We start from the raw sequence: 13,055 nt of genomic DNA, 5'->3' as shown, positions 1-13,055 counted from the left end.
GATGGTAACAGCTCTGAATGTTTATAATTTTCTTTAGAAACAACCACTCTGTCCACACTATTTATGACAAAACCCTCAATTAGATTTACAGGACATCTGGAGCCCAAAAGATGAGAAATGAATCATAAGCAGATTTACAGGAACACCCAAAGCAAATCCTTATATTTTAACAGGTCCTGTGCAGCAGCACAAAGTAGTACACAGGAGAGAACCCTCCTAGACTAAAACCCTGAAATCCCTGAGGAGTGCTGATTATATAATTGTTGCTGAGGGGCCGGGCTGAAAGCCTGCTGTGAACTTTGGGTACACAAATAAGGGAGCCCAAATCCCTGTTTTCCTGACCGTAGCCAATCCAGGATGCCCCTGCCTTCTTCAAAATGCAGCAGGATCTTCTGAAGTGAGGGTATGTTAGGAGCACCACACTGCCTGCCTGGCTGTACTCATGTTGGCCTGGAGAATGGTAAATTAATAGCCAAGCAGGACACTGAATCAAACAAGCCCTGTCTATTGGTGGGCAAGGTTGAGCAAACATGAGGGATAGGGAGGGGCCAGCAGCTCCACATATTTATTTGTGTCTTCATATTTTCTTTTAATGAGTTTATTTTAGCCTATTTGACATTTCTTTTGGTGAGCAAGGTCTGGGATCCTCCAAGTCTGCCATTTGCTGATATTGCATCTCTACTATGAAAAAAAGGAATAATAACAAATGTTATCAAGGCAGTGGAGAAATTAAGACCCTCACATAGAACTGGTGGTATTGTGGAGTGGTAAAACTACTTTGGAAAATAGCTTGACAGTTCATCAAATGATTAAACAAACAATAAACACATTAGCCAGCAATTCCATTGTTTCATATTTTTCCAAAAGAAGTGATTCCACATTAAGAAATGGTACAGCAATTTGGGTGTGGTGTGATATGTTAAAAAGGATGCAAAGGCACTGAAAGAACTTCCAGTGTCCAAACATGGGTCAATTTGAGCAATAAAATGAATATCCCAACACACACATGTCTATGAAATAAATATTGAATACATAAATAACAAAGGTGAGAACAAATCACTCTTTCAAGAAAATTCCAAGTAATATATGCATATTCTTGGTTCCCAAGGAGGTAGAATATGTAATTGTTTGTAAACTAATTGTTTTTAAATATATCCTTACACATTTGTCTTTCTTATGTTTGATCATTGATTTTATCTTATTGACACTTATTCATTATATATGTTATTTGAACTGTTCAAAATTTGTATACTTGCTTCCTTATATTTATTTTCCCTCAGTCCTTTATTTGTACTTTAATTGTGCTGTTATGTTCAGTGGGTCTGGGGCCTAGGGACCACCACACTCAATCTTTCTGAGCCTCTCTCTCTCTCTCTCTCTCTCTCTCCTTGATGTAGAAAGGAGTCTGAGAAGACCAGTGCAAAGTGAATGTAATTTTATTGTAAGTACTTCAGGAAGCAGTACAAAGGAGTGGGGGTGCTCAGAGCTGAGACACCCTGAAGCTGGGGCAGTCCTGTTTTATGAGGTAGAAGTTCTATCTCCACCACTTTGAGGGTGACACTTGATTGGTTATTAAACTTGTTGCAAGGGGCCAGAGTAAGTGGGCTAATGGGAATTTTCCAGAGCAACTCAATCTGAGAAAGATATCTACTTGAAGAGCAGCGTGTGGGGTAGGGGGGAGTTAGTGTACACAGACACAAATGAGAAATCGCAGGCTCTCAGTTCAATTGTTTGCTGTGACACAGAGGCCATGTCTCTTCTATTTCCCTAATTAATCCTACCTAATGATCCCAGCTATCCCTAAATTCCCCCCTCTGGAAATAAATATCCAACCACTGTTGGGATCAGAGGTAATAAGCACTCTGGCTTCTTTTGGCTGAAAAGGGCTGTCGTCTGGGGCAGTGGATGGTATCTGAAGGTTGATCAAAAGGCCATGGTAAGGGATGGTGATGGCTGGCTCCCTCTGAAAGACCTTCTGCATGATCATGTGGACTTTAGCAGCCTCTAGGCAAGAAAATACAAACACTACCAAGCAATTAAAGTACATATGATCAAACCATGAGCACTAAAATGGGAATGACAATTGTAACTAGCCATCTCTTACACCTATGTGGCTGAAAACTGCAAGAAGTTAGTGATTGCAGCCCCCTTTTTATGTCTAGTCTATATTGCTATTATTTGTATATCTTTGGTTATACTTTCCTGCTGAGTGAGCATTCAAGACCAAAATAATGTGAGACCAGTATTAATCAGATTTTATCCTTTTTGCCAAATACAAAGGTCAGTTAAGGCTCTCTGGGGGTTACTTGTGGGACCATGAGTAGTAGATCCTCTTAGCACCTCTCAGTGTCAGGTCCCAGGGTAAGCCGCAGTCTTGGTTGACCATATGGCGTCCTATAAAATCTGGGAAGTTATTCCTCTCTCTAGTGACCCTCCTTTTAAGCACACTATACAGTGGTTGATTCTTGTTCTCTGCGATCCAAAATCTTACTCAGGAGATTGGGTGACTTACCAAAGTAGTATCATCTTGTAGGAAATGTTCCTTCCTGTTCTGGGTCCTTGTTGACCTTGAAGGGCCAGGGTCAAAATATTGGCTGTCCTCTTAGCCTAGTTATCTTTTTTTCTCTGGTCTTCAAACCTCAAGTTGTTGAACATCCAGAAGGATCAGTTACATCAGCATAGGAATGAGCTCACTAATGTTTATTTTATTATCTTATCTCAAATACTTTGAAATAGATAACAAGACTGGAGAACTTATTTTTTACCAATAAGTGTTGTCTTAGAAGTTGAATCCCTGGATAATGGTAACAATTACAATGTCTTACAGAGAAAATGGAGATTGAGGGAAGCATAACATTTTAGTATAACAATTATGATGACATTGTTATATTAAAAGCATTATACTTTATTATTATATCTGAAGCAAATTTAAATGTTCATTTTAATGCAGAATAGTCTTCTAGTCAAATTAGTCTCTATCCAATTACAAGATAATAAATGACATAATTTTTACCTACTTTTGTCATCCTTTAATAAAATACCATCCAAGAAGAATATAGATGGTCCATAGATGCACCTTACAGGTTAAGTCTAACCTTAAATTTCTAGAGTTACATTACCTGGACTACAGTTTCTGAGCATCTCTTAATAAGAAAACCTCATTGCTTTATCTATAGAGAACTTAACCTTTTGATGATAGCCAATGCAAATGTATTATAATAATATTTAGCAAGGTTTGTTGGGATGTGTTTCCCACAAAGCTTGAACAAGGAAACCACTGAGAATCCAGTTAGTGGAAAAAAATTGAAATGAACCCATTTTGGGCAGCTACTTTTTTATCTACCAAAGAGAATCTACTCCAGCAGTCCTCCTTAAGTCTAAAGGATCTCCACTTAGTTACCTTAACAATTTTCCAAAGTGATTATAGATCACAATAATCAACAAAATATTTTGACTGACAAAAACTCAAAAACTACTGTATACAAGCTCTTTATTGATTAGAAACAGCCCACTGACAAGTTATTACATGTACACAACAATAGGCATTTTATAAAACTCATTTTATATCATTTGATTGACAGATCACCTAAATGGAAGTGTGTCATTGACCTTAAAACTGTGATTTAGCTTTATTTAAATTACTCCACTCATAAGCTATGTGGACCCCAAGCATTTGGGACAATGTCGTGTCTGTCTATTAGAAACCATATTGAGCTATGTATCTAAATGCATTAATGAGTTTGGTTATCTTCGAATCTTATACAAACTATTTTCCATAGAAATCTCAAAAAAGTCAAAGAAAAAGAAATTATTCAGCTAAAAAAATGTTTGATTTTTCAAATAGAACAGGTGGTTTAACCAGGTGTTATACTTGATTGATTGGGCAGACAGACAAACATATAATACAATTACATTTAAATCAGAGTGCACTCTCAGGTATGTATTGGCTGTGGCACACTTTAGTCATTGTAAGAACACTGAGGGGTTCTTTACCTTTTGAAAAATTTGTTCTAATTTGGCATAGGTAGCAGGCTTAACCCCTCCTTTTCCTTAGTCTGTCCTTGATGTAATAGAAGTGTAAGGGGCTTTTTATTCCAGAAGCCATTTCATAGTCCCACTGAGGTTTGGATGAGGAGCAGGTCTCATCCCTACGGGGGCAGACACTTTATTAGCTACAATTGTCCGCCCTAAAAGAATTTCTATCTTCTGAATCAAATTCATTAAAGAAAAACAATTTAAACTAAATAGAGAAGTTACCTTTTTAAGAGTCTTTATATATCTATCTTAGTCATCTGTTGGACTTCTGCAGTCTTGTTTGGTTTTTTTCCAATTTTGAGTAAGTAAATGGGGCCTGTCTTGGTTTCTCCCTCATATTGTTCCAAAAGGGTAGTGATGTAGTATTAGGAGCTGTGGAGCTTGTCTCAGAGTGAGGAGGAGATGCCCTGGCTCCCCGCTCCCTGAATACTCTCCTTATAGGAATCCTGGTTTCCTATCAGTCAAGAGAGGGTGAAAAACAAAACAAAACAAAACAACTTACTGTCTAAGGGCAAAGGCAAGAACAGAGAAGAGGGTGCCTGTTTTCACAAGAAAGTCAACAGGCTGCCCCCTCACACAAATTAAGTTAGTCTAGGCTCTGAGGGGTCTGTCTGTAAAAGGGGCACCTGGGTCCTTCATTGAAATGGCTCCCTTTTCCTGTGAGCATGCATTGTCTCAAAGCGGTACCCTACAGCACCAGCACGGTGTTGGTGCCTTTTTCTCTTTAGCTTCCATGCCTTAAAACATTTGGACATTCTACCTTGATGTGATCCAGAGTCTTACAGAGATGAAAATTTTGGTGCTTTGATCTTGATGCCCCCTTTTGTCTTTGACGCCAATTCTTCTTTTGGATGGCTCATTAGGGCTGTCATTAGTTCCTTATATCTGGCCCTCTTTTCCTGTTGGATCTGTCTCCATGAGAAAAGATGTCAGAAGAAGGTCTGGGAGGCAGTGTGTCCCTGAGAGGGCAGTGTGTGAAGCTGTGAAGGTTAAACCAAAGGTGCTGTGGGACCCCAGCAGTTGGGAGAAGCCAGGAACAAAGATCATCTGAAGGAAACTGAAAAGAGAGAGCAGAGCCAGCCAGAGAGAAGTCATGGGAGCTACAACCACCAGAAGTGCTACAAAGTCAGAGCCACCCATGCCCTTTGGAATTCACAACTTGCCATATATTGCCAGGGATGCTGGAAGTGGAACTGTGGGATTTAATGTTTGCCTTGCTGGATTTTGCTCTTGTTTTGTTCCAATTCCTTACTATTCTCCTGTGTGTAATTTTTGGAATGGAAATGTCTATCTTGTGCAACTGAATGTTGGAAATGTTTTGTTTTTATTTGTACAGAGCTTGCAGCTAAGAGTTTGCCTTGAATTTCAGAGACTTTGGACTTGGACTTTTCTGCAAAGCTGAAACTCTTAGGACTTTGGTGACTCTTGGAAATGGACTAAATGACTTTTGCATAAAGGGATGTGCATGAGTCTTTGGGGGGCCAAGGGTGGAATGATATGGCTTGTATGGTCTCAGTGTAGCCTCATGTGGTCTTAGGTGGGGCTCTTTCAGAGATGGCTGAATCTACAGTGTGGGATGCTAGAATTGATTCATAGTGTAATGCTATAATCAAGGGCACTAGAGTTGAGGTTGAGAGTAGTACTTGCCCTGAGTAGCTTGGACAAGATAAAAGGGGAAGAAGACACTATTAAGGTCCCTTGCTTGCTTGTTTTTTCTGTTTTCTGCTTGCTATGAACTGGTTCTCCTCTGCCATGCCCTTCTGCCAAGCCACCTTGCCTTGGAGCCAGGTGATTATGTACTGAAACCTCTACAAACTGTGAGCTAAATAAAATTTCCCCCCTTTATTTTTGGATGTCGGGTATTTTGTTTCAGCAATGAGAAAATTAACTAAGACATGTGGTCTTTCCATTCCTGATGAGTCCCCAATTTATGTTACATCTGGTGGGTCTAGAGCCTAGGGCTCCTCAGACTCACATCGCCAGGCCTGTCTCCCTCTCTCTCATGTAGAAGCAGAAAGAGAAGACCAGTGAAAAGCAAACCTACTTTTATTATAGCTATTGCCAGAACTGGTACAAAGCCCCCCAGGGAAGGAATGGGGTCCTCAGAGCTGAGACACCACTGAATCTGGGGTGGTGGTCCTGTTCAGTGGGGTAGGGATCCCGTCTCTACCCTTCTGAGGGTTGACAGTTGATTAACTGGATATTGGGCCTGTTGCTAGGGGCTTGGTCTTGTGGGTAATATGGGAATTTGGGTAGACATGGCAACCTGCATTAGGAGGGACAGTGCTGCCTGCACAGAGGCAGGGATCAGAATGACAGACTGTCAGCTTCAAACCATAGAGCTGCTTGAAAACTGCTTGGTCCTCATAGCCACACAGAGGCTGCATTTTCCACTGCTAAAAAGGGCCTGGATCTGTCCCTACATTGCTTTTCTAGGTTTCTTCTATGAGTCCTCTATTGCCTCCTAATGAACACTCTAAAGTCAGAGCATAGAATATGTTGGATCTTCAGTATTTCTAATTTTGCATGATAACCATGCTTCTATCCTCTTTTCCTCTATTTTCCAATAATTTTTTTTTCCTCCTCAGTTTTTATTTTAGTATTTCATGTTAGCTTAAACAAATAATTGCATTATAATAGTATTTATTATACCACTATTTAAACCCTCACAGGTGATTTCCAAATGATTTTGATATTTAGCCCATGAATTTTTATTCTGAAACAGAAAATTAAACTAAATTATAAAAACAAAACATAATCTTTTTTGACAGTAGAAATACTTTACATTTTTTATCTTGTCTAAAAGTTCATGAAAGTAAAAACATCCTTATATTTAGTAAATACATCAAAATATTTTCAGGTAATGGAATGTGTGTGAGTTTAAGATAAAAATGAATAAATATTTGAATTTAAAACAAGTAATATATTTTCAGGAAAATTAAATAAACTGATAATCCTCAGGAGGAAAGCAGAGCTATAATTACAGAACTTTTGAATCCTACAAGAACAGGGTTAAAATGTATGTCAAGTGTTCCAGGGGAGAAGTTATTCCTAATTAAAATGTTCTTTTTAAATTCATGAAAATATATTTTAAATATCTATGTCTCCTAAGAATATTTAGACCAGTCAACATGATTTAAACATTCCTTTTTTCTTCTTATTGCCTTTAAATTCTGGTTATAATGCAAAGTACAAACCAAGGAGAAATCTAAACATTGAAACAAAGTAGGTAAAGTGTTAGAGACCCTGAGACCCAAGAAACAGCATAGTAGTAGAGTATCCTATAACCCAATACTCAACAGGAAAAGTTGATCTTCCCCTGGAGTTTTGTGACCCCTAAGAAAACAACACAAGGCAACATAATGAGACCATTTTCTTATTGAAGCAGAGTGATGATAAAAGGCCCCAGTAGTAATCTAAACAATCAGTTTCTGTAAAACACGATGTATATTTGGGAATGTTGAGGATGAGCAGAACTCTGTGGGAGGATGAGAGGATTTCACAGAGTGATAAGGGCCCATGAGGGGAGGGAAATGTGGCAAGTGTTCTGACAAAGGGAGGTCAACTGATAGCACGTGTAGCCAGAGAAGGGCCATGCCAAAGAGGGAGTCGGAAAGATTCACTGAAGGACATCCTAACACGGAGGGCAAGGACAGGGTCCTGAAGGCTCAACAAACAAGTCCTCATTAGACTCGTGCATATTTTTTTGCCCAGAAAGTAGATATTTAGACTCTTCTACAGAAAGTCTTTGTTCTGTTTAAATTTACCATTAATGGTGCTTACAAAAACTCACCTGCTACATACCTCCAACTCCTATAGGCCCCTTCTGAGTCAGACTTTCATGATTGTGACCTAATAGGGTGATCTCAACTTGGCTGAGACATAGTGATTTTGTGTGTAAGAATATCTAAACAAAGAATCCCTTTGGCAACCCATTTGTGTCCCCCCCAGTATTGGGAGATGTTTGCTTTTGCTTTACAATAAATACTGCTTTCTGCTTTCTCTCTACAGTGCAAGCTTTTGCTAGTACTCTTTTGACTCTCTGCCTTGTATTTCTCTCTGGGTTAGGAGAAAAACTCATCAGCCAGATGGAAGCATTCATTAAATGAGAGCCCTGTTGATCCAAAATGAGAACAATAAAAGTTATTCTAGTACAGTTGTTGGAAACCCTCTGACAATATATGGTCAGGGAAAGTGTTCTCCTTGGCTTCCAGGCCTGAGACTTTTCCCACCCAGAGAAAATGGACAGCTTAGACTGAGCATGACAATCACCCCAGTCCAGGGATACATGGCTTCTGTGGTTGTAAAACCCTCCCACTCCACAAACAGACACCAGGCAGCTTGGTAGCCCTAAGAATGTCTTTCTCACAATATGAACCCAATAAGCCATCTCTGTTACCTTGGGATTTGAGTCTGTTCCTGCATGAAAGGGACTGGGTGGCATGAAGAGAGGCTCTACTCAGGGATGAGTAAAGGTTCCAGCAAGGTGATGTAAATGAGCAAATAAAACTACAGGAAAAGTCTTCAGAATATTATAATGTTAAAGGAAATCACAGCCCACAAAAATGAATCAGAGGTTGGGTTAAAAATCTTGACAGGTATTGAATAAAGGAATACAAAACTTATATAAGAAATGATGCTTCCTAAATCATGGCCAAAAATGTCAATACAGAAGGGACAATCATTTGTCATACAAAATATAAAAAAAAGATAACAAAACTAAGAAAACATAATTATGTCCTGTGAAAATCCAAGTCAATCAAATGTTTTAATTTTTAAATAGAATTGTTAAACAACCATCCTGAAAAATGATGCAACAATTATAAAATCTTTTGAAACAAAAATAAAATTATTTGGGCTGGGGATTTAGCTCAGTGGCACCAGGCCTGCCTTTCAAGCGCAAGGCCCTGGTTCGATTCTGGTACCAAAAAAACCCCGAAAAAACAAAACAAAAAATAAATAAATAAATAAAATTATTCAATAATCTTAGCAAAGCAGCAAATTTTTAAAATAGAATAAAAGAGAAACTATGGGATTAAAAATTATATTTTACATTTATATGTAAAAAGTAACATGAGCCTAATAACTTCAATGAATGTAAACATTATATGCCATCAACATGAGGTTAGATTAATAATATCAATAAGAATGAAAACAGGGAATGGAGAATTACAGGAGTGTAAGCGGGGAGAAATGAGAAAGAGGATTAAAGAAAAGGAAGAAAGTTGTATTATGTACATGTACCCACTCCCTAAGTTTATTGTAAAATGCATGGATTGCAAACATGTACTAATGAAACAATTTTAAAAATAAATGAATAAATAATTCTATAGATACACATATGCTGAATATTTCAATAGTACAGTTCAGACAACACAACAATATAAAATCAATCTACTTGAGAGTTATGAGTACATAGAGAAAATAGGCCAAGAAGTTGAGTAGAGGCTTATACTAATATTAAAAGGTATGAAAAATCCATATAATGGGAGTCTCAAAAGTAGAAGAAAAATGTAAAAGGGTTCATAGAGTTTTTTGAGAAATACATCTGAAAAACATATCATGTCACATGAAACATACAAAATCACAGATTCAAGGGTCTGCAAAACATTAAGTAGAATAAACAGAAGGCCAAAAATGCATTCTAAGATATGTAGAAATTAAAATTCTGAAAACTGTTAACAAACAACAAATCTTGAAATCAGTCAGAGAAATAATGTATTACCCACTGAAAAATACCAGTTCAGCTGAGAAAAAATTTCTCATCTGAAAACATGGAGAGCAGAAGGAGGTAGAATATTTTTTTTAAATGTTGAAAATAAAGAAACATTAATGTCATATTGTACATCTGGTCAAAAATCATTAGCCTATCTTTCTCCCAATGAGATTTCTGAATCATATATAATGATTATAATAAAAAATTTTAAATCATTTGATATTCAAGGCATATTTAAAATTTGAAAAGCTGAAAAGGCTAGAGAGTAACAAGTTTCTATATCTTTATTAAAGTAGAGAATGATATAGTGGTATTATTGAGAGCTAACCATAAGGAACTAAAACACATTCAAAGACTCTATGATAAATAAAGACGTTGTCTTAAAAAAAAAAGTGTTTAAGTAAACTATAATTGATGAAAAAAAAAGGAAAGAGAAAGAAAGTAAACAACAGAAACCAAATTAAAGTGTTCAGATACAATCCTTATAATAGCAGTGGTCACATTAAACATGCAAGTAAGCCAATTAAAGGAAGCAAGTCAAAGAGTGAATAAAATACCAAGTCTTCAAAATACATGGTTTGCAGTGGGAGCTCGACTGTGGAGCCATTGCCAGCCAGCTGAGTGAGGGGACTATTGCGGCCATAATGCAGCAGGGGGATACATTGATAAAACCTATTCTCCAAGTCATTAGAATCTGCCCCATTATTACAGGGAATAGTCCGCCCCAATATGGACTATTTATGAGTGATGGAATAAACACTCTATCCTCTTTCATATTAGCAACACAGATGAACTCTCTGGTTGAGGAAGAACAACTGGCTAGCAACTGTATTTGCCAGATTCAATGATTCATTGTTAACACTCTGAAAGACGGAAGGAGAGTAGCTATTTTGATGGAATTACAAGTTTTGAAATCTGCTGAAATAGTTGGAATGAAGATTGGCAATTCATTGCCCTATAACGAAGGACAGGGGCAGCCACAAGCAGCCCCTTCTCCGGCCACAGCAGCCAGTCCATCAGTCAGCAAGCCTCAGCTGCAGAATGGGAGCTCAGGAGCTGGTTCCTCTGTACCCAAGGCTTATGGTGCCTCAAAGACATTTGGAAAACCTGGAGGGACTGGCCTGTTGCACCCTTCTTGGGGGACACAGTCCAAAGTGGTGCCCATCATCAGCCTCACTCCATACCAGTCCAAGCCGACTATTTGTGCTCTTGTTACCAACAAAAGTCAGATCCATACCTAGAGCAATTCTCGAGGAGAAGGGAAGCTTTTCTCTCTAGAACTAGTGGATGAAAGTGGTGAAATCAGAGCTACTGCTTTCAATGAGCAAGTGGACAAGTTCTTCCCCCTCATTGAAGTGAACAAGGTGTATTATTACTCAAAAGGCACCCTGAAGATTGCTAACAAACAGTTCACAGCTGTTAAAAACAACTATGAGATGACCTTCAATAATGAGACTTCTATCGTGCCCTGTGAAGATGATCATCATTTACCTACAGTTCAGTTTGATTTCACAGGAATAGGTGATCTGGAGAACAAGTCTAAAGATTCACTTATTGACATAATTGGGATCTGCAAGAGCTATGAAGATGCCACTAAAATCACAGTGAAGTCTAACAACAGAGAAGTTGCTAAGAGAAATATCTATTTGATGGACATGTCAGGGAAAGTGGTGACTGCTACCCTGTGGGGAGAAGATGCTGACAAATTTGATGGTTCTAGACAGCCTGTGATGGCCATAAAAGGAGCCAGAGTTTCTGATTTTGGTGGACAGAGCCTTTCTGTACTGTCTTCAAGCACTATTATCATGAACCCTGACATCCCTGAGGCCTATAAGCTTTGTGGATGGTTTGACGCAGAAGGACAAGCCTTAGATGGTTTCCATCTCTGATCTAAAGAGTTGGGGGCTAGGAGCAAGCAACAACAATTGGAAAACTTTATACGAGGTGAAATCAGAGAACCTGGGCCAAGGTGACAAGGCAGACTATTTCAGCTCTGTGGCAACAGTAGTGTATCTTCACAAAGAGAACTGTATGTACCTGGCCTGCTCAACTCAAGATTGCAATAAAAAAGTGATTGACCAGCAGAATGGATTATACTGCTGTGAAAAGTGTGACCATGAATTTCCCAATTTCAAATACCGCATGATCTTGTTAGGAAATATTTTAGATTTTCAAGAGAATCAATGGGTGACTTGTTTCCAGGAATCTGCTGAAGCTATCCTTGGACAAAACACTGCTTATCTTGGGGAACTGAAAGAGAAGAACAAGCAGGCATTTGAAGAAGTTTTCCAGAATGCCAACTTTCGATCTTTCATGTTCAAAATCAGGGTCAAACTGGAGACCTACAATGATGAGTCTTGAATTAAGGCCATGGTGATGGGCTTGAAGCCTGTGGACTATAGAGACTAGGGCAGGAGGCTGATCATGAACATCAGAAGAAATGCAGTGATGTGAGGAGAGTAGCACAGATTGAGCAGAAATTTGAAATGGAGCTGAAATGGAGCCAATTTCTCCCTACCCTGTGCAACAGTCCCACCTCTGCCCCTGTTGCAGAGCCTCGGGGTGGGCTGGCAGTTTCCCCTCTGTGAGGCATGGTGTAGACCATCAGATCTGGGAATCCACAGCAGGTAGCAGGGCCCCAGTCCTTCCCTCTGTCTTCAGGCTTCTGTCAAATTTAGTAAGGTTTCATTATAGTCAAGCAGGAATTATGTCACAAGTAATTGACCATAACTCTGCAAACAGTGAAATAAACTATGTCACTCGGGCTTTGCTTCTCCAGTGGTGACACCTTTACAACTAGGTTCCTCCTGGGGGAGCTGGGAAGTGATGATGGGGAGCCCTTACTGAAGAAGCATGTCTTCCTGGAATTCAAAGACATTCTTTTTCTAGAGGTGCCATGTAGATATTAATGCTTAGAATGGCAATAGGGTAGAATTATTAATCAAAGGCATATCTTCATATCTGAAGACTATCCTTCCTTCAGGGTTTAATAGATTTAATAGACTGAGTCCGATGGGTCTGATATTAATCAAAATTGTCTCTTCTGAGGATGGCTGATAAGCATTGACTTGCTGTCCCCCGGGGACATCCAGGCAACTACGTAGCACTGCTTGAGTTTTCACTTCAATTAATGTTGCATTTTGTTTGGCAAGTGTACATTTTTCCTACCTGTACATACTACTTGCATTTATGTTTTGTTTCTTGATTAAAGGTATGTTAAAATAGAATTTTGAAGGAATGAGCCCTTTGTTTCTTGTGCTTTGTTTTAATAAACAGTATATCCTTTGGAAACAAACAAACAAAC

General features: G+C 38.7%; 1 pseudogene; it reads left to right on the top strand.

The window, feature by feature from the left end:
- Positions 1-10,356: 10,356 nt before the first annotated feature.
- Positions 10,357-12,205, top strand: LOC101699029 (replication protein A 70 kDa DNA-binding subunit pseudogene; annotated as a pseudogene).
- Positions 12,206-13,055: the final 850 nt, after the last annotated feature.

Source organism: Heterocephalus glaber, unplaced genomic scaffold, assembly GCF_053883595.1.
Source record: "Heterocephalus glaber isolate CG9 unplaced genomic scaffold, H.glaber_assembly_v1.0 deba00000347, whole genome shotgun sequence".
Lineage (NCBI taxonomy): Eukaryota > Metazoa > Chordata > Mammalia > Rodentia > Bathyergidae > Heterocephalus > Heterocephalus glaber.
This window is presented reverse-complemented; position numbering and strand designations above follow the sequence as displayed.